Raw genomic sequence first — 21,762 nt, 5'->3', positions numbered from 1 at the left:
GTTGCTGTCCCTTCAGGTAGCATTTTGTAATGTCCCCTCATGTATGCCCCAACCCAGACCAAGGTAGAAGCAATTATTGTCCACACTCTTACAGATTAAGAGGCTGCAGAAGATGAAGTACCCAGGCGAGATCACTCAGGGACTCAACGGGAGAGAGGACCTAGGTTGGCAAATCTCCAAATCCTACGTTCCTAAAATGGCATGGGGCTGTTCAATCTTGTTCAAACTTTGAGTCAGAAAGCTACTCTCTATTGTCACTCAGGTCACCAGCGTTGGGTCTGTGGAATCCACACCCTCTTTATTTTGAAGGGAAAAAGAACACCTTCCTATGTCTAGCTCATCTGCTATCCAATCCTATTTCACCCTGTCTCTGTGATGCTCTGGGAGCTCATTGCCCCTCCAGGCGAGGACCCCTAGGTCAATTTCCCCATCATCCATGCTTGTCAGGCAGGAAGGTGGAGAGATACCTGGGCGTGTTTTCCAAGATCTTTTCCATGTAACTCTTGGGACCCTCTTGTGCCCTGTGTTCTTTGTAAGTATCGACTGCGTGCTCCTTGAGGTCAAGAACTAGGGTGTTGTCGTTCTTCTTCTGTCCCTTGTGTGTACATCTTAATAAGTGCTTAATAAGAATCTATTGATTATCTGGGAGTTCCCGTCGTGGCGCAGTGGTTAACGAATCCGACCAGGAACCATGAGGTTGCGGGTTCAATCCCTGGCCTCACTCAGTGGGTTAAGGACCTGGTGTTGCCATGAGCTGTGGTGTAGTTCACAGACGCGCCTCGGATCCTGTGTTGCTGTGGCTGCGGTGTAGGCTGGCAGTTGTAGCTCCGATTGGACCTCTAGCTTGGGAATCTCCATATGCCGTGGGTGTAGCCCTAAAAAGCAAAAATTAAAAGAATTAAAAAAAAAGGAGTCTATTGAACGTCTGAATGAATGCTTATCTTCCTCAAGCAAAAGGTTTTATCTGGGCACGTCCCCCCTCCTTCATTTCTCATTTTAAAGCCTCCCCATCACTGTGTCTGACCTTTAAGTAGATGCTAGTCCCCAGCTTTTTTTTTTTTTTTTTGTCTTTTTGCCATTTCTTGGGCCGCTCCAATGGCATATGGAGGTTCCCAGACTAGGGGTCAAATCAGAGCTGTAGCCACCGGCCTATGCCAGAGCCACAGCAACGCGGGATCCGAGCCGCGTCTGTGACCCACACCACAGCTCACGGCAACACCAGATCCTTAACCCACTGAGCAAGGCCACGGATTGAACCCACAACCTCATGGTTCCCAGTCAGATTCATTAACCACTGTGCCACGACAGAAACTCCTATTCCCTATCTTTGGAACATGCATTTCACTCTTGGATCAGAGAACTCCTCCTGCCTGGTTTGTATATTACATGTTGCTGATGCCGTGGTTCTGATTTGGTCTGTCACTCGCCAGGTCTTTATCTAATTCTCCATCTTTTTCACTTTTTCAAGTTCTGCCTCTGCTACGCCAAACTGCTGCTAGAGGATTTTTTCTTAAAACATATGATTTGAGGCATTTATTATTCTGCTTCATTGCCATTCACCCAGTGGTTTTCTATAGGACAAATATATATACAAACTGGCTCCAGTGAACCTCTCCATGCCCGTGCTTACTGCCCTCCCAGCCTGCTCTCCATCCACTAAAGGAACCCGGACTTTGCATCTGCCTTTTCATGAACCTGCCCTTTCATGATTTTTTGATCCTGCCTCTCCTGTACCACTTCCTTCTTCGGGCCTCCTCCCCCTTCCTAGCCTGGCCAGCTCCTCAGCTTAAGTATTGCCTCCTTTGAGCTTCCGTTCTCATGCCACTGGGAGGATAAGCTCCTCTCTCCTTTATATATTCAAAGCATTTCTCTGCGACTCTCTTCCAGCACTTAACACATTGTTTAGTCATTTCTGTGTTTACACATCTGACTCCTCCATCAGTCGGCAAGCTGTTTGGGGGCCAGGATGGTGGTTTACTTATTGATGAATCCAGATGTTCCTGCCTCTGCCACTGCCCACAATATTGTAGGAATTAAGACCTGAGATTTGAAATTGAATTATCTGAATTTAAAACCTGGTTCTAGCCTATACTTGTTGGCTTTGAGCTCAAGGAAAGTAAGTTAACTTCTTTAAGTCTAAATTTTCTGTGTTCTTTTCTTTTCTTTAAAGAATAGGAATACTGAGTTCCTTTTGTGGCTCAGTGGTTTACGGACCCAGTGTTGTCTCTGTGAGGATGCGGGTTTGATTCCTGCCCTTGCTCGGTGGGCTAAGGGTCCAGCATTGCCACAAGCTGTGACATAGTTTGCACATGGCAGCTCAGATCGGGTGTGGCTGGGCCTGTGGTGTAGGCCACAGCTGCAGCTCTAATTTGACCCCTAACCGAGGAAATTCCATATGCCACAGGTGCAGCCATAAAAAGGAAAAAAAAAAAAAGAAAGAAAAAATCCTATTTATAGGATCAGGTGTATTACACGCGATAACCCCTTAAAACATTTGTCACATAGTAGACACAATAAATATCACCCGCAATTATTATCTTTTATACTGAACAGTTACCATGGACCAGACACAAGTTCATTAAATCTCACAGCAGTGCTACTGAGTAGACATTGCTGTTCCCATTGTACAGGTAGATAAGTAGGCTCTGGGAGAAGAAGGAGCTTTCTCAGTGTTGTGTGGTTGGTATGTAATAGACCATCTCGGCCAGGATGCTGACTCGGGGCTCAGAACAAGCTTGATGAATCTGTTCGAGCATCCTTCTCACCTTTGTCTGTCTGGTGGTTGACCCAGATTTCAGATCCCTTTGCTCCTGGAGCCAGAGTGCAGCCCAAGGAAGATTTGTCCAGTTTTCCTTCCCAACCACCTTCCAGGTGGAGTTTGGAGCCAGGCTGCTTGTGGGCTGGTTTGTTTGTTTTTGCCTCCACTGGAAAGATGTCTTCAGGCCCGGTCCCAGGTCAATACACAAACTCATTCCATCTGCCTTACAATTAAGATTCAAAAGCAGACGGCAAGAAAATGTCTCCCCCTGCACTGATTCCAATCAGCGATTAGGCTCTTAATGACCAGCTAAGAAAGAATTCACAAAAGCAAACCACACCATTAAGAATAGAATTGTATCAATGCCGACCTGTTGGGAGCAGTTTTCCATCCGTTTTCCAGAGCAACGTCTGAGAACAAGAATATAAGCCTCCTCCCTTGAACATGTTGGCCCTTTGAAGTAGAGACATCTCGAAGATAAAGATCTGGAAGGAGGTATCTGTTGTCTAGAAGCTTGGAAAAGGATGTTTCAAAACACAATCTGGGACCACATCATGTTCCCTGCGAACTGGGAGAATGGAAGGAGGCTCCACATTTGCCCGTCCACAGACCAGCCTGACGGGCGATTAAAACCGGCCTCTCGGATGAGTTCAGTTGGGCTCCATGCAGACTGGTCATGACCCGGAAATGGAAGAAGAGATGCTTGAAAACCAAACCAAACCTTGGAACACCCCTGTTGCTGTAGAGAATGACAGGCCAGCCTCTCTGCTGGGAGCTCTATGTGTAAGATCTCCCTGGGACCCGAGAAGAGTCCTGGGAAGGAGTGCCTATTATGTGCCCATGTGACAGGTGGGCACAGGTGTATCTGGTTCCCAAGCCCTGCCTGTTGTCATGAATCAGAGGACAAAAGTCCTGAGTGCCCCAGGCGTGGTGATGAAGGCTGCTATTTCCACGTTTTGGCTGCATGCATACCAGGCCCTGGAGTTGGTGCTTTCACATGCATTCCACCCATGGACCCTGACTAGCCCACGGTTACACAAGTCTTGCCCATTTTCCTCATTTTACTGCGGAACTGGGCATCTGAGAGATGATGTCACCCAAGGTGACCCAGCTGGTAAGAGAACAACTTCAGCTTCTCAAACTAGCTTCCCTTCTATCCCTGATAAGGTGATGGGGGTCCATGGTGGGACAGGTGGAAGAAAGCACCTGCATTTTTATGGGGTTCAGTGAGCAATATCTTGCTTCACTGAGACTGTGTCCCTGGAAAAAAGCCAGTGGAGTATAGACAGACTCACCTTTCATTCCTTCCTGCCAGGCTCTGTGACCTGGGGAGTAGCATTCATCTGCCCAGGCTGCTATCACCAATTGCCATGGGCTGGATGAAGAAATCAGTTTTCTCCCAGTTCTGGAGGCTGGACATCCAAGATCAAGTGTGGGCAGGATTGCTTTCTCCCGCGACCTCTCCTTGGCTTGTAGGTGGCCACCTTCTCCTGGTTTTTCCTCTTTGTGTGTGCATACCTGTGTCCAAAGTTCCCCTTCTTAAATTTTTTTTTTTATTATGTGTAGTTAATTTACAAGGTTGTGCCAATTTCTGCTGGTCAGCAAAGTGACCCAGTCATCGTAAATATATACATTCTTTTTCTCATATTATCTTCATCATGTTCTATCCCAAGAGATTAGATGTAATTCCCTGTGCTGTACAGCAGGACCGCATTGCTTATCTGTGCGAAATGTGATAATTTGCACCCATTAACCCCAAACTTCCCATCCATCCCACTCCTCACCCCCCCCCCCCCGCCGCCCAGCAACCACAAGTCTATTCTCTATGTCTGTGTGTCTATTTCTGTTCTGTAGATAGGTTCATCTGTGCCATGTTTTAGATTCCGTGTGTAAGTGATATCATATGGTACTTGTCTTTCTCTTTCTGACCTACTTCACTTAGTGTGAGAATCTCTGGTTGTATCTGTGTTGCTGCAAATGGCATTATTTCATTCTTTTTTATGGCTGAGTAGTATTCCGTGGTGTATATGTAGTATATCATAATCCATTCGTATGTTGATGGACATTTAGGTTTTTTTCCATGTTAAATTTCCTTTTCTTACAAGGATACTCCTTGTATTGGATTAAGAACCACCCTAGGAGTTCCCGTGGTGGCTCAGCGGAAATGAATCTGACTAGTATTCATGAGAACACAGGTTCAATCCCTGGCCTCGCTAAGGATCCATCCAGTGTTGCCGTGAGCTGTGGTAGAGGTTGCAGATGTGGCTCAGATCTGGTGTTGCTGTGGCTGTAGCAAAGGCTGGCAGCTGTGGCTCCGATTCAACCGCTAGCCTGGGAACCTCCATATATCTTGGGCGAGGCCCTAAAAAGACAACAACAACAACAACAAAACCAAAAACCAAAAATGAAAACGCCCTGAAGGCCTTACTTATCTAACTTCATCATCTCCTTACAGGTCCTGTCTCCAAAGGCAGCCACATTCTGAAGTACTGGGGGTTAGGGCTTCAACAGATGACTTTGGAGGAGACACGGACCACAATTCAGGCCATAACAGACACCTCATTTTCATTTCTGTTTAAACTGTGTGGTCTCCTTAAACGTCCCGTTAGGCCTGTCCTAACTGGATCTTTGGGGAGGGGGTCCATGTGGTGAGAACTCCAAACCTCTCCACACCTCACGTTCTCCATCTCTAGAACTGGAGGGTGGTTGTTAGGAAAACAGGGGACCGTACATTTAAAACACAAAGCTTTTTAGGAGCTCAAAGCATTCATTCCCACACTGCTGCACGCACCCTTCTCACACCACAGCTGGGGCTAAATCCTGACTCTGTCCAGAAGAAATGTGTCTGGCTCCTCTGCGGGCTGTTAAAAGGGTCAACTGCATTTCATTTGGGAAGATGCTGCCTGAGCTTTGTGGTGGTAAACTTTTCCTGCCTGCTCTCTCAGGCTTGTAGCTTTAAGAGTGGTGGAGACCACGTTAAGCGTTCACCCGGTTTTGTTTTATTTTCCTCTTCCCGTGCATGTAATCAGGTTACAGCATCCAGTGACCCCGACAGGTGGGTTAGAGATATGTGACTGGCTCCAGCCAATAGTATGTGGGGAGAGGGGATATAATCTGCTCCTAGACTGTGCTTCTTCTTTTTTTTTTTTTTTTCATTCTATGTACAGATAATACCACACAGTGTTTGTCTTTCTGTGTCTGGCTTATTTCATTTACCATAATGCCTTGAGCACCCTTGGTTTTGCCTTGCCCTAACCTTCAAGCAGGACTTAGCACCCCTTTATAGCCCACCCCCAATGGAGTCCTCTGCTTAAAGCATTAGTGAGCAATAGATACTCATTAAAGATTTTGAAGCGGGCATTCTGAAAGATTTTACATGTTATGCCTTACAAGAAATACCAATATGTGGAGTTTCCGTTGTGGCTCAGTGGTTAATGAATCTGACTAGGAACCATGAGGTTGCAGGTTCGGTCCCTGCCCTTGCTCAGTGGGTTAAGGATCCAGCGTTGCGGTGAGCTGTGGTGTGGGTGGCAGACGTGGCTCGGATCCCATGTTGCTGTGGCTCTGGCGTAGGCCAGCAGCTACAGCTTGGATCAGACCCCTAGTCTGGGAACCTCCATATGCCACGGGAGCAGCCCTAGAAATGTAAAAAAAAAAAAAAAAAAAAAAAAAAAAGAGAAATCCCGGTATGTGTGTTTGTGTATATGTGTGTGTATGTTTCTCCTTTCTTCTACTCAGGGCTCCAGCTGCTAGGTCTTGTCTCTTGTCTCTTACATCTTCTTCCTCCCTCTCTTTCCATCACTTATCTCACTATACAGAATAACTTCCAAGCTTACCCCTCCATAACCATCACCTTGACTAGGACACAGAAGATCTATAGTCACCAGAATGTCCCTCTCCCCCTAAGGAATGCATGTGTTTTCTTTTCTTTTTTAAAAAAATGATTTTTATTTTTTCCATTATAGTTGGTGACAGTGTTCTGTCAATTTTCTACTGTACAGCAAAGTGACCCCGTCACACACATATATATATATATACATTCTTTTTTTCTCACATTATCCTCCATCATGCTCCATCACAAGTGGCTAGATATAGTGGCCTCTACTATACAGCAGGGTCTCATCACTTATCCACTCCAGATGCAATAGTTTGCATCTCTTAACCCCAGATTCCCAGTCCATCCACTCCCTCCCCCTCCCACTTGGCAACCACAAGTCTGTTCTCCATGTCCATGCATTTCTTTTCTGTGGAGAGGTTCATTTGTGCCATATATTAGATTCTAGATGTAAGTGATAGCATATGGTATTTGTCTTTCTCTTTCTGACTTCCTTCACTTAGTATGAGAGTCTCTAGTTCCATCCATGTTGCTGCAAATAGCATTATTTTGTTCTTTTTTATGGCTGAGTAGTATTCCATGGTGTATATATACGACATCTTCTTAATCCTTTCATCTGTTGATGGACATTTAGGTTGTTTACGTGTCTTATGCCTGTGTTTTCTATTACATTATTCTTACAACTTCATAAAGCCATTGTGAGCTTTATGAATGAATGAGGGAAAATAATACGAAGCCCCTTTGCACAATATGTGGAATATAAAAAGTGCTAAGTAATTATAATTTTTATAATTCTTATTCTATTATGACCACTACTAGTAAGGGATGACTACCACAAGAAGTTTCCAAATATAGATATATGGCTTAGAGCTCTCACAGCTTGTTTTACTTTTGGCAAGGAAAGAGACTTCTGGAAGGAGGCCTTTTCAAGGTTGAAGCTCAGAAAGACTCCAGAAATCCAGAAACCCTACCTCCAATGCCAAATCTTGAAAGCCTTGATAAAAGCAATTATTGATTAATGCTCTGTGGTCTGCCCACCCTGGGGATGAATGCTGCCAGCTTACTAAGAGGAAAACCTGCTGACAACGGGCCTTGTCAAACACTGCTGGGGTCCTGGAGAAGTCAGGGAAATTGCCTTTCCGGGCAAAGATGGAGAAGCAGGAGCACACTCATCTTTCAGGGACTTCGCAGGCCCACCCCTTCTTGGAGGGGTCCTGGAGAAGTCGGAGGAAATAAGGTGGGAAAGCAGGAACACACTCATCTTTTAGGGACTTTGCAGACCCAGCCCTTCTTGGAGGCCAGGGACAGGTGCATAACCTTGGGGAGGGGCCCCTGCGTACATCACCACCCTTCTGATACTTGTAGTCTGTGTTGAGAGTCTGCTTTGCTTACTGAGCAGCTGGCCTGTACAAATGGCATCGGCAAGAACAAATCTGACTCGTATTAGATTTGCTTCTTTTCCTTTAACCTGTATCTGCTATGACTTTTGCTTCGAGGTAAGAATGGGGCTTCTAGCCTGAACTATATAGGATAACCTATTCTCTAGGCTCTGACCTTGAAGGGTGTAAGACTTTTCCATTCATATAGAGATAAAAAGTTGCAGAACAGAGAATACAGCATTTGCCTCAGGGAACGTCATGACCTGGCCTAGGGGGACAGCTGCAAGAACAAAGGATTCCGACACCCAAAATTTGCAATGACCCACCACACCCCCTCCCCCTTTAGGACAAAAGAAGCCCGAGTTCTGCCCTGGGTGAGATGGTTCTCTAAGACATTCATCCACCATCTCCTAGGACTCCCAGCTTTCGGAATAAAGTCCTTATTCCTTGCCCCAATACCTTGTCTCCCAGTTTATTGGCCTGTCATGCAGCGAGCAGAATGAACTCTGACTCCGTAACAGAGTGTATTTTTAGCCTCGCTCCATCCCTTTCAAGTCAAAACCCAAAGTCATCATCTTCCTCTTCAGTGACAGCCTTCTCCTTGCCCCCCCGCCACCACCCCAGGGCTCCCTTTCTCAGTTGCAGCAGCACCACTTACCCAGCCATCCTTGGATGGCTTCTGGAATCTTTATCCCCCCACCCTGACCCCCTGCCCCATCCCAACAACCTCTATTCATTTCATCCTACGGATGCTGCCTCTATGACTTACTTCTCTCAGCCCTATCACTTTCCACTGCCATTAGCTTATGCTCTCATCAACTCTCTTCTGGGTTGCTGCAAACTCAGCTTTTACTCTTCTTGCTCCTGCGAAAATAAAACAAAGCAAAACCCCAGTGACTCTCTCAGGGTATGCTCCGTCATCATGTAATAAATACAACTCCCAAATCTCAGGGGTGTTCAACACAAAGATTTATTTCTTGCCTAGTCTTCATATTCATCATTGGTTAGCTGGATCTCTGCTAACATTACTCAGACCCACACCCTGGAATTGGGCAGCCACTTTCCGAGAATCTGTTGTTTCTGCCAGGAGCCCTGATTTCTTCCACGGGGAAATTAAATTTCAAGACTGCATTCTGTGCTTTAGGGGTGCTCATTGCTATTAGGGTTTTCAATGTTTTAGGTCTTTTCAGTAGGTAGTGCTAAGAAACATTTTGCTAAGAGAAACTACATCATGAGTTTATACTGGTACTGTCAAGCCAATGATAGGATTACAGGGTTTCTCCTTAATCGTTTCTCTATTACGTCCCTTTTTTTGGGTCTTTTTGTCTTTTTGGGGCCGCATCCATGGCATATGGAGGTTCCCAGGCTAGGGGTGAATCAGAGCTGTAGCCGCTGGCCTACCCCACAGCCACAGCAGTGCCAGATCTGAGCTGCATCTGTGACCTACACCAGAGCTCATGGCAACACCAGGTCCTTATCCCACTGAGCGAGGCCAGGGCCTGAACATGGGCCCTCAAGGGTCCGAGTCAGATTCGTTTCCGCTGAGCCGCAGTGGGAACTCCTGTGTTATATCATCTCCTTTCTTTTCCGAGATGCTTGATCTCATGAAAATTGGAAATCACAGAATTAAGGTATTACCGAAATTTGCTGTATTAATGCATACACAACAGAATAATAATACCAACACTGTCTCCAATAACATGATTACTGAAAACAGTTATTTTTTATTTTTGTATTTTAAAATGTCCTTGGTGGAGTTCCCGTCATGGCGCAGTGGTTAACGAATCCGACTAGGAACCATGAGGTTGCAGGTTCGGCCCCTGCCCTTGCTCAGTGGGTTAAGGATCCGGCGTTGCCGTGAGCTGTGGTGTAGGTTGCAGACTCAGCTTGGACCCCGCGTTACTGTGGCTCTGGCGCAGGCCGGTGGCTCCAGCTCCGATTAGACCCCTAGCCTGGGAACCTCCATATGCTGCGGAAGCGGCCCATAGAAATAGCAAAAAGACAATAAAATAAAATAAAATAAAATGTCCTTGGTGTACAGCTTGCTAGGGAAGTACAATTAAGCCTACTGTCCTTTAAAGTTATTTGTAATAATAACCTCTCTGTGAGCTCTGCCACCGATCAGAGTGTTTTGGGATTTTTGTTCTTGCTGTTAAATTGATTTATTTTTAATTTTTAGCCAATCCTTTTAATTTGTAATTACATTAAAATAATTTATAATTTTAAATCAAACTTACTGAACAAGACACATCAAATAAGTATAGCTTCTATCTCTGTACCTCTTAGTATATTCCTTCTTTTCCTTATAAAGAACCATTCAAAGTAACCCAGGGTTTATCTTTTATTGATTTTTTTTAAAAATTGAAGGAGATAATTTATCACCCTTTTTCCGTAAACAGAAGCATACTATATGCATGTTCTCTGTTTTCTTATTTCCTCTTAAACATATAATTTAGGATTTCCTGCAAAGCAGTAATATAGAGCTATACTTCCCCCCAGACCCTAGCACCAACTAATCTACTTTTTATCTCTGTAGATTTGCTTATTCTAGACATAGTGTATAAATGGAATCGTACAAGTGAGTATTTTAGGACTGGCTTCATTCACTTCATTCACGATGTCTTTCTTTGCATATATTAAATATATAACTCATTGTCTTCCAGCATAATATACTGCTCTCAAAACATTTGATGACAATCTGATATACTTTCTCTTATAAATGACTTAGTTTTTGTGCTTGGATTCCCTAGGACTTTTTTTCTTTAAAGTCAAGCAAGTTTTATTTTAATAATCTCTATATTGGTTGACATGGGTTGATTGTCCCTAATAGATAATATGCTATTTTACATGTAGTTTCAAATTAAAAATATTTTAGGGTAGTCTTTTGAGGTATAGATTTAGGATTTGTTCTCTTACTTTTCTTTGGATTTTCTTCTTCTAGGACTCTAATTATACATGTGTTGGATCATCTTTGACTATGATTTATATTTCTAAAAATTCTTCTAAAAATTATTTCTTTTAAAACTTCCTCCCTTCCTTCCTTCCTTTTTTTCTTTCTTCTCCCCCCTTCCTTTCTTCCTTCTATCTCTCTTCTCTCTGTCTCTCTTCCTTTCAGGCTTCACCTGTGGCATATGGAGGTTCCCAGGCTAGGGGTCAAATCGGAGCTGTAGCTGCCAGCCTACACCACAGCCACAGCAATGCCAGACCTGAGCTGCTTCTGCGATCTACACTGCAGCTCATGGCAACATTGGATCCTTAACCTACTGAGCGAGACCTGGGATGCTATTTGGGTTCGCTATCACTGAGCCACAATGGGAGCACCTCCTTCTTTCTTTATTTTATCCCTTTATTTCTTTTTGTTTAAAAATTCCTCCTTTTCATCTTCTATTTCTTTTAAAGTATTATCTATTGTGTTTCTCTACTCTTCCATTTTTTTTTCTATTTTAGTCTTTATTTCGACATTTAATCTTCATCATATGTGGAATTTTAGTTTTGCTATCCTGATGGTTCTGGATGGTCTCATGGGAAGGGTTTTAAAAACTACTGTACCACTGTAGCCATCTCTCCTTGCCTCCAAAATGTGGCATTAAATCTGCTAAAATGGTTGTAGGCACAGAATGCTTCCAAAATGCAGAGGGAAGTTGGGGGAGGTGTTGGAGGTCAACTTGTGGAGGCAACTGCTGTCTGAATGAAGCCTAGAGGAGTCGGTCAGTTAAATAAGGGGGAACAAGATTTTCACGCATGTGTGAGTGGTCAGGGATGAAAGAGCAAGTGGCCTGCGGGTGAGGCAGGAGATAGATGGGCTCCAGGATAGACATTTACATCCAGCCACCTGTTTATACTTTGGGATAGAAATAACAACAGGAACAAGGTAAATGACTGGGATCTGTCTTCTGTGGACCATTTAGACAATGGTAATGGCAGGGGCAGAGAGAGGTTAAGCCCTGCTGGGGCAAAAGATCAAGAGGTCACATACTTCCTAACCTCAGGGTCAGGGAGACCCCAACTCCACACACACAGAAAGATGCCTCTGAGTCAAAAAGGGAGGGGATACCAGGTCATCATAAGTCAAGCTAACCTTCCGCCAAGGCCTTGCTCTGGAACCCATCTTGGCCAAAAGATGTGCACGCAGACTGGGGAGGGTTCTGGGTCCTGTCATGTGTGAGACATAAAAGAAGATAATTGGCCAGAGGAAAACAAAGACCTGGGCGAACTGCCCCATCTAAGTGGTTTAAATCACCTCTCTGGGGCACGTTTCATTCAGGAGGACTCCTGCACCCACGCTCCTCCTTTGGGTGTGTATGACTGCTTTGCCTGTGTCTTAGATAAACTGACCACCTCTCTGTGTGCTTGTCCATGGGCTGCACTGTGTTTCTAAGAATAAATGTTGTACCTGTTTTTGTTTTTTGTTTTTTTCTTTCTAGGGCTGCACCTATGGCATAAGGAAGTTCCCAGGCTAGGGTCGAATTGGAGCTAGAGCTGCCTGCCAGCCTACACGCAGCCACAGCAACACCAGATCCGAGCTGTGTCTGCAACCTACACCACAGCTCATGGCAATGCTGGATCCTTCACTGAGTGAGGCTGGGGGTCAAACCAGCATCTTAATGGATACTAGTCAGCTTCATTTCCACTGCACCACAATGGGAGCTCCCATGTACATGTTTTTACAGATGCTGCTTCCTTGAAACTTTCTTGCTTTTAATGGGGGCAAGAATCAGGGCAATTCTGCTTCTAGCCTCTAGCTGGTTCAGTGGCTAGGATTCCTGGTTTTCTTCCAGGCTGCACAGGTTCAATTCCTGAGCAGAGAATTAAGATTGAGCCATCATTCACTGCTGTCTCTCTGAGATCGTGGGAACCGGAGAGGCCTTGGTACTTGCCCTGTGCTGGGTGGGTGTCTGGTGGATGCAGGCATGTGGCACCTCCTACTCTTGTACTGGATGTGAGCCTCTGCCTCCCTGCCCTGGAAACCTCGTTTCCCAGGATGGATCTGTGTTTATGTATTGCTAGCTCTCACCTTTCTGGTCTCTATGTAATTTCTCATTATTCATTTGCTATTTACAATCCTCTCAATTTAGAGCCATCTGTGAAGTTAATTTCAGGGCTGTTTACTCTTTTCTCCCAAATCATTAATGAAGATAAAACATTCAATGAAATTGAGTTTTGCAGCCATTTCTGGGAAATTCTCCTGAGGCTGCCTCTTGTTCCAGGAAAATCACCTTTAATTCAAACGTGTTATCAGTCCTTTGGTCAGTTGTTCAGAAGGATATTGGGTTAAAGCTTGTGTTCTTTGAAATCTAATTTTTCACACAGACTCCATGGGGTAACCCAGCCCTAGTCCTCCACAAAACAATAAAAAAGTAATCAAGGATATGCACATTTAAGCATTATTGGGAAGTTTGTGTTTTTCACTGTTTAAACTTGTAAAAGTTTGAAAGGTCAGCACCCACAGATGGTGAAGCGGGCTGAAATGAGTATTTCTAAATGCTTTTATAAATCAATACGGCAATTAAGCATTAAGGCCATAAGAGGGTTTATCCTCTTCACCAGTCGTGTTGTGAAGTTATCCTGAGAAAATACTTCTGGAGGAAAGACAAAAAGAGATTCTTACAGAAAATGGTTGCTGAATTATTAACCTTCATGTTATAAAATGGGAACAACCCAAATCCATCAGCCATAGGGAATTATGAAATACATTAAGAGGCATCAACTGAACTAGTGGACAGGGATAAACAATATGAGCATGTCGACAACTGGTAGCTGCTATTAGTATTGTAAGTAATATCTGCGTGACTGTTTTTAGCCTCTGACCCCAGGAACCAGTTGTTTTTTTTTCCCCTGGTGCTATGACGCCACTCCACTTTCGTAGGGGAACATAGTTTGTCTTCTGCAAGCATGAGTGGGGCATGAAAATGAAGACCGAGAGAGGAATGAGACTTTCGTAATAGTCAAGACTCTTCAAAGTTGAGATAAAATGGGAATGTTCAGAGCAGCATTGTCCATCCCAGCCCAAAATTGGAGTCAACCCAAATGTCCATCAATGGATGATTGGTTAAAAAACATGTGATACATCCATCCAGTAGAATACTCTTTGGCAATAAAAGGAAGTCCTGATGCCTGCGACATCGTAGAGGAACCTTGAAAACCTTGTGCTAAATGAAAGAGGCCAGGCGGAAAGGTGACAGTATACAAGGCTATTTATATGAAATGTCTAGATTAGGCAAACCCACAGAGAAAGAAAGTAGACTAGGGATTGCTTCGGACTGAGGAGGAATAGATGGGGTGCTCAAGCACATGGGGTTTCTTTTGGAGGAGGATGAAAATCTGCCATAGCTATAGTTGGTTGCAATGACTCCATGAATATAAAAACTATTGAACTGTGTACTTCAAATGGGTGAATTAAATGATATGTAAATTATATCTCAACAAAGCTGGCACCAAAAAAAAAAAAAAATGGAATAAGCTGATGACACAAACCCGATTTTTTTTGTCTTTTTTTGTGATTTTTTTGGGCTGCTCCTGTGGCATATGGAGGTTCCCAGGCCAGGGGTCGAATCGGAGCTGTAGCTGCTGGCCTACGCCAGAGCCACAGCAACTCAGGATCCAAGCCGCATCTGCAATCTACACCATAGCTCACGGCAACGCCAGATCCTTCACCCACTGAGCAAGGCCAGGGATCGAACCTGCAACCTCATAGTTCCTAGTCGGATTCGTTAACCACTGCGCCACGACTGGAACTCCACAAACCTGATTTTTTAATCAGTCTCTATCCCAGGCAGTAATTCAACCTGTAGCAAAAACGACTTGATATTGATGGCAATAATTCTTATTTATTTATTTATTTTTTTGGTTGCACCTGCAGCATGTGCAAGTTCCCTGGCTAGCAGTGACAACTCAGAATCCTTAACTGCTAGGCCACCAGGGAACTCCCCATAATTCTTTCTTAACAAAATCCCACCTTCTCATGACTATTTCATAGTTGTAGTATAATTCTGATTTGGTTTAAGCCCCCCTCCCATTTTAACAACTTTCAGGCAATTAAAGCAGTTGTAGGAAATGAAAGAGACTAACAAATCAAGCTGAACCTTCAAACGGAGAGATTTTGAACCACTTGGTCTCTTTGTAAGTTTAGAAACCATATCAGTTAAAATTAAGTTTCGCAGAAAATAACAAAAAACTCAGGATAACAGTAAGTTAAACAAAATGGGTAGACATTAATTCCCCCCCATTTAAATGGAGGTAAATATATATAATCCAAGGTGGGCAAGACATTTCCATGATCCCTGGGTTCCAGCTCCTTTCTAGCTAATCCACCCTTTCAAAACAGCATGCACCTCACAGTCCATAATAGCTGCCCAGGTCTTGCCAAGACTTTAGCATTCCAGCTAGGAAGGGAGAAGACAGAAGAGAAGAGCATAGGTCTTCCATGTACAGCCTTATTTTAGAAATTACGCATAACTTTGTGCATGTTTCTCTTTGCTAGAGCTTAGTCATGTGCCATAATTAGCTACCAGGGAGGCTAGAAAATGCTGTTTTCATTTTGCATGGCCGCATGCCTAGTGAAAATTTGAAGGGCAGAATGGACATTGGAGGACTCACTTCCCCTGATGCAAAGTGTCTCTGCCCCTAAGTTGTTCACATGCAGAGGTAGGGAAACGTGTATTCAGAATTCTCGGGTCTGGATCCTATCTCTGACCTGGAGAATCACATTCCACCCACCAAACTCTTTCCTCTCCTACAATGTGAGAAAACTATTCTTACCTCATGAAATCATGAGAAGAGGGAGTTCCCTTTGTGGCTCAGTGGTGGACGAACCCAACTAGGATACATGAGGATGTGGGTTGGATCCCTGGAGTCGCTCAGTGGGTTAAGGATCTGGCACTGCCATGAACTGTGGTGTAGGCCAGCGGCTGTGGGTCCAATTGGACCCCTAGCCTGGGACCTTCCATATGCCACCGGTGCAGCCCTAAAAAAATAATATCAAAAGGGAAGTGTTATATACGGTAATATTTGACAAAAGTGTTTTCCAAACCATGAATCAGTGCACAAATGAGAGATGTGCTGGGAAAAATGTACTTAGAGGTGGGATAACACAGCTGCCTTTTCAATGTCTGCAGGTATTCCTGAGGAAGAGAGTTAATTTTTTTTTTTCAATCTCTCTCACACCAGAGGGCCAAACTGGCCTCCAGCTGCGAATCTTATGACCAATGTCCTTTGTTGCAGAAACACTCTCTTGTTGCTGCTTCCTCGTAGACTGGCTTTCTCTTTCTTCTTCCTTCTTCTTTCCCTGTGCCTGGGATCTGTCATAGACAGCTTAGATGGTCTTCTGGCACACAGGCTATTGGTGCCCGAAAGCCAGGGGAGGGGGTGAAAAAAATTAACATGTGTGTAGCTTGAATGTCGAAGGTTCTTTTCACAGCATGTACAAAAGACAGAACATGGGCTTTGGTGTTCCCCGAAAACGCCTCAGAGGTAGATCTCACATCTTATTTAAGTCTGTATCCCTAGAGTCTCCCTCGGGCTGGCAGTAAAAGCCTGGTTTCATTGAAGATCTGTTTTTCAAGATGAGCCTTTTTTCAAATCTCAGCTCTGGTTTTTGTTTGTTTGTTTGTTTGTTTGTTTTGGTTTTGGCCATGCCCACAGGCTGTAGAAGTTCCAGGCCCAGGGATCGAACCCACAGCACAGCAGTGACACAAACCCCTGCAGTGACAATGCTGGATCCTTAACCCACAAAAGAACTCCTCTCAGCTGTTTTCTGATCCACTCTCAGACCAACATCAGTTCACTTCTGTGTGCTTCAAGAAATATGAACATCTGAAAAATATGACCATACTGAAAGTTGAGAGGGCTCAATGGGACAAGAACTCCATGTAAGTGTTTGTTAGTTTCCTGAGGATGCTGTCACAGATTGCCACACACAGGGCAGCTTAAAACAACAGACATGGGAGGTCCCTCTGTGGCACAATGCGTTAAGAATCTTACTTCAGCCGCTCAGGTTGCTGCAGAGGGGCAGGTTCGATCCCCGGCCTGGAGCAGTGGGTGAAAGGATTTGGCACTGCCACAAGTCACAGCTGTGGCTTGGATTCAACCCTGGCCTGGGAACTTCCCTAAGCTGTGGGTGCAGCCATGAAATGAAAACAAAACAAAACAGAACAAAAAAAAAAAAAACAGCAACAGAACTCACACTGTCACGGTTCTGGAGGCTGGAAGTGTTAACATTTCCTTCAGAAGCTCTAGGGGAGACTCTTCTGCCTCTTCCAGCTTAGGGTGTGTGCTGGCAATTCTTTCTTTGTGGCCCCAGCACTCCAGTCTCGGCCTCCATCTTCACGTTGCTTTCTCCTCTTTGCTGAGTATTTTCCGCTTCTGTCTCTTTTAAGGACATTTGTCATTGGATTTAAAGCCCACCAGGAAATCCAAAATAATCTCATCTCAGGATCCTCAATTATACCTCCAAAGACTCTTTTTTTTTTTTTTCCAAATAATGTCATCTTCACAGGTTTCCTGGATTTGAACTTGGATTAACCTTTTAGGGCCATCGAGGCACCACTCAACCCATAGCATCTTTCATCAAGTTTCTTGTCCCAGCAGAAAGATTCTGGCACATATACCACTTTATATGCAAATTTACAATTTAACTAATCGTGTTGGAGTATAGTTGACTTACAGGGCTGTATTAGTTTCAGGTGTAAGCAAAGGGAATCAGTGATTTAAATACCTGTATCCATTCTTAGTGTGCAGTGTATATCCAATTTTCAGTTGCTATTATTCTCTCATTTAACGAACATGTATTCCTCTGTGTCATGAGTTGTGCTTGCTGGTTCCTGGGGATACAGAGAGGAGGGACACCCAGTTTCTTGGAAGCTCAGTCCAGTGGCGTCACTTCACTCATTTTGAGTCTTATGTTCTAGAAAATCCATAGGAAGATAACATATATTCCTACGGAAACCTTAACAATTCACTTATTCATGCATTCTCTGAATACCTATCGACTGCCTGCTATGTGCCAAGCTCTTTGCTTAGTCATAGGGGAGACTCAAAGGTGGCTAAAATACATTATCTACCTTCAAGAAGCTTACAATAAAAAAAAAAAGGGATTTGAAACACATAAAAAGAGTGTTCAGTCATAGTAGAAAGATGAAAAAGTGAGACTCGGCTTTCAAACACTTTGCAGTGAGAAGAACATGCATACATTGGAAATAAAGACTCCCCAAGCTTGCACCTTAAGTATACCATGCAATTTTTAAAACATCCATTGAAGGCTGGATACCCTCAGCTCAGACGTAACCGAGGGAGGGTTTATTCTTGAGTGTGCAGTTTTTCAGAATATTCTGAGAAAGAGTGAATGCTTTTAATGGGGGAGGTTAAAGTTGAAATGTATTTGGGGATTGAGGGAGGGGGAGAGTGTGGAAAGACGCCAATTGTATTATTAATAAAATTGATCCAAGCTAGGCCAGTGGAAATAGAAGGAGGAATTACATCGATAAAACAAATGGTACCTCCTGTAACCTTGAACTCAGTGTTGATAGAACGGCGGACGGGGAGATTTGGCGAATCAATGAAGCTACCTCTAAAATCTCAAAGCAATTGATTGAAAGAGAGTAAAGAAAACAGGTGAAAAAAAATGTTCAGCCTTTCATCCTTGCAAATGAGGCCACCGGGTTGATCGCCCACTCTTAAAATCAGACTCTTAATACAGGCTTTAGGAAGGGGAAAAAAAAAAAAAGGTGTCACGTCATCTGAAAATAGGTTAGGCTGCTCTGTTGTATTTATAGGAAGAGAATGATCTAGTTCATGCATTCTAAGTAGTTCAACTTTTATGTATGAAATCAAATCATCCCCATTCAGGATGATGGAATCTGGACTTTCTTAAATATCCATCCTTGTATTTCCTCTTGTGTAAAAAAGGAAACTGAAATTATTCCATCAACGTGTTCTGATACTAAAATGAAATCCGAGGCAGTGTATTTCCATGGTCTGGTGCAATCCCGCTTATGGCAATTTCTCCACAAACTTGTTCACTTTTGAACTTCTTTTTAAAACATTTTTATGGACGTATAGTGGACTTACAGTGTTGTGTTAGTTTCAGGTGTACAGCAAAATGAATCAGTTACACATACGCATATACCCATTCCTTTTCAGATTCTTTTCCGTACGGGTTATTCTACGGTATGGAATAGATTTCCCTGTGTTCTACAGTAGGTCCTTGTTACTTATGTATCTTATATACCATCATGTGTATGTTAATCCCAACCTTCTAATTTAGCTCTCCCCCCCCCAAAACATTTTTTCCTTTGGTAACCATTAGTTTGGTTTCCAAATCTTTGAGTCTATGTCTTTGGTAACCATTAGTTTGGTTTCCAAATCTTTGAGTCTAAGTTCTTTTGTATCATTTTTTATTAGATTCCACATGTTAGTGATCTCATATGATATTTGTCTTTCTGTGACTTATTTCACTTTGTATGATAATCTCTAGGTGCCTCATTGTTGCCGCAAATGGCATTCTTTTTTTTTTTTTTTTTTTGGCTGCACCCGTGGCAGGCAGAAGTTCCTGGACCGGGGACTGAACCCGCACTACAGCAGTGACGAGAGCCACTGCTGTGACAGTGCCAGATCCTTATCCCACTAACCCACCAGGAAACACCCCAAATGACATTCTTTCACTTTCCTTTACGGCTGAGTAGTATTCCATTGTGTTTATATAGCGTATCTTTTTTATCCATTCACCTGTCGATAGACTTTTAGGTCATTTCCATGTGGGCTATTGTGAGTAGTGCTGCTATGAACATAGGGGTATCTTTTCGAAGTATAGTTTTGTTCAGATATATGAATGACAGGGACATATTCTTGAAGGAAGCTCACTCAAGTAGAAACTGAATCAAATGAAGGAACAAGCCATAATTCTGGGGGCCAAGTGTTCCAGGCAGAGGGAAGAGCAGATGCAAGGTCCCTATGGTGGTGACGAGCTTGGGGTTTTTGAGAAATAGCAAGATCGGTGAGGCTGAAGTGCACTGAGCGAGGGGAGTGGAAGGACATAAGAGTGAGCAAGAGATGAAGGTGGGGACTATATCATGTGGGGCCTTGTGGGTCATAGGAAAGAATTCGGATCTTATTGTGAACAAATGTTAAGCCCCTAGAGGGTTTGAATAGGGCAGGACTTTATATCTTTAAAAGGTGATTTGAGTTGCCAAGTAGAGAATAACTCTAGGAAGCAAAAGACAAAGCTGATCGTTCCGTTAGGACACTACAAATGGGAGAAGTGGTTAGATGTGGGATGTGGTTTTTGAAGGAGGAGCTAAAAGGACATGCTGATGGGGTGGACGTGGAGTGTGGGGATGGAGGGGAATTAAGGATGATCCCTACGTTTTCTCCTGAGCATCTTGGTGGATAGTGGTGGTGTTTCATGAAAATGGAGAAGGCTAGGGAGAGAATGGACTTGGGGTAAAATATCAATGATTCTGTTTTGAAATTTGAGGTGAATAATAGACAATAGTAAGTAGAGATGTGTGAAGGAGGTAGTTTGGTCCATGAATCTGAAATTCCAAAAAAGAGATCAGAGATACAGGGATGTATTGGGACTTCAGGATATAGATGATGTTTACAACTGTGATACGAAGTGAAATCCTCTAGGCAGAAATCATAGAAAGAACAAAGAGGACCAGCAAAGAAGCTCAGAGGTCCTCCATGAATCTGAAGGCGAGATGACTTGACCTGCAGCTCCAGGTCTAACCATGTAAACCTGAACCTCTGTCAGAGCTGATCTCATAACTTCTGAGGTTACCCGGGGAAGATGTTCTCTCATGGGCTGGACTTGAGACCATGTATATCAAGCCTGGGATTTCTGGGGGCCACCCGCTGGAGAAAGTCATCTGAGAATGAAGCCAACATAGAAGCAGAGCAAACTGATGGGGAGAAAGACTCCCAACTACATCATCTAAGGACCTGGATCCAGCCTTGCTTGGAGTTCAGTTCATTTCTGCTTTTTTGTTTTGTTTTTTTGTTTTTCTGTTACATGAGTCAATAAGATACCCTTCTAGTCAAGCCAGTTTGAGTTGCATTTTATGTCTCTTGTAGCTGTTCCCCAGCATCTTACCCTGTACGTTATAAATGAGGTGTCTAGGTTCACACAGTCATTAGTGACACACCTGGCCTCAGTCCCAAGCCTCCCTAGTCGTCCACGGTTTTTTTTTTGTCTTTTGTCTTTGTTGTTGTTGTTGTTGTTGCTATTTCTTGGGCCACTCTCACAGCTTATGGAGGTTCCCAGGCTAGGGGTCGAATCGGAGCCGTAGCCGCCGGCCTACGCCAGAGCCACAGCAACGCGGTATCCGAGCCGCGTCTGCAACCTACACCACAGCTCACGGCAACGCCGGATCGTGAACCCACTGAGCAAGGGCAGGGACCGAACCCGCAACCTCATGGTTCCTAGTCGGATTTGTTAACCACTGCGCCACGACGGGTACTCCCCCACGGTTATTTTACACCACATCTTCATGCTTCTTGCTCTTTCTTGGGCTGTACCACTTGCTGCTCTATCTTTCACAACTTCCGTATTAACCTAATTTAGATGATGATGACTCTGGGGTGGCGTAAAATTGTGTGTGTGTGTGTGTGTGTGTGTGTGTGTGTGTGTGTGTGATGTGACTAGGTCTGCATTCCAGGATCACATAAGCTGAGCACCACCAACTGTATCCATTCTGAGAGAGGAAGCTGGGAACTGAGAAGGTTCTGGGATGGTTATCACCAGATGGAATGGAACTGTGAATAGCTCCCACTAGAGTAATTTATGCCAAAGCTTA

Source organism: Phacochoerus africanus, chromosome 7, assembly GCF_016906955.1.
Source record: "Phacochoerus africanus isolate WHEZ1 chromosome 7, ROS_Pafr_v1, whole genome shotgun sequence".
Lineage (NCBI taxonomy): Eukaryota > Metazoa > Chordata > Mammalia > Artiodactyla > Suidae > Phacochoerus > Phacochoerus africanus.
This window is presented reverse-complemented; position numbering follows the sequence as displayed.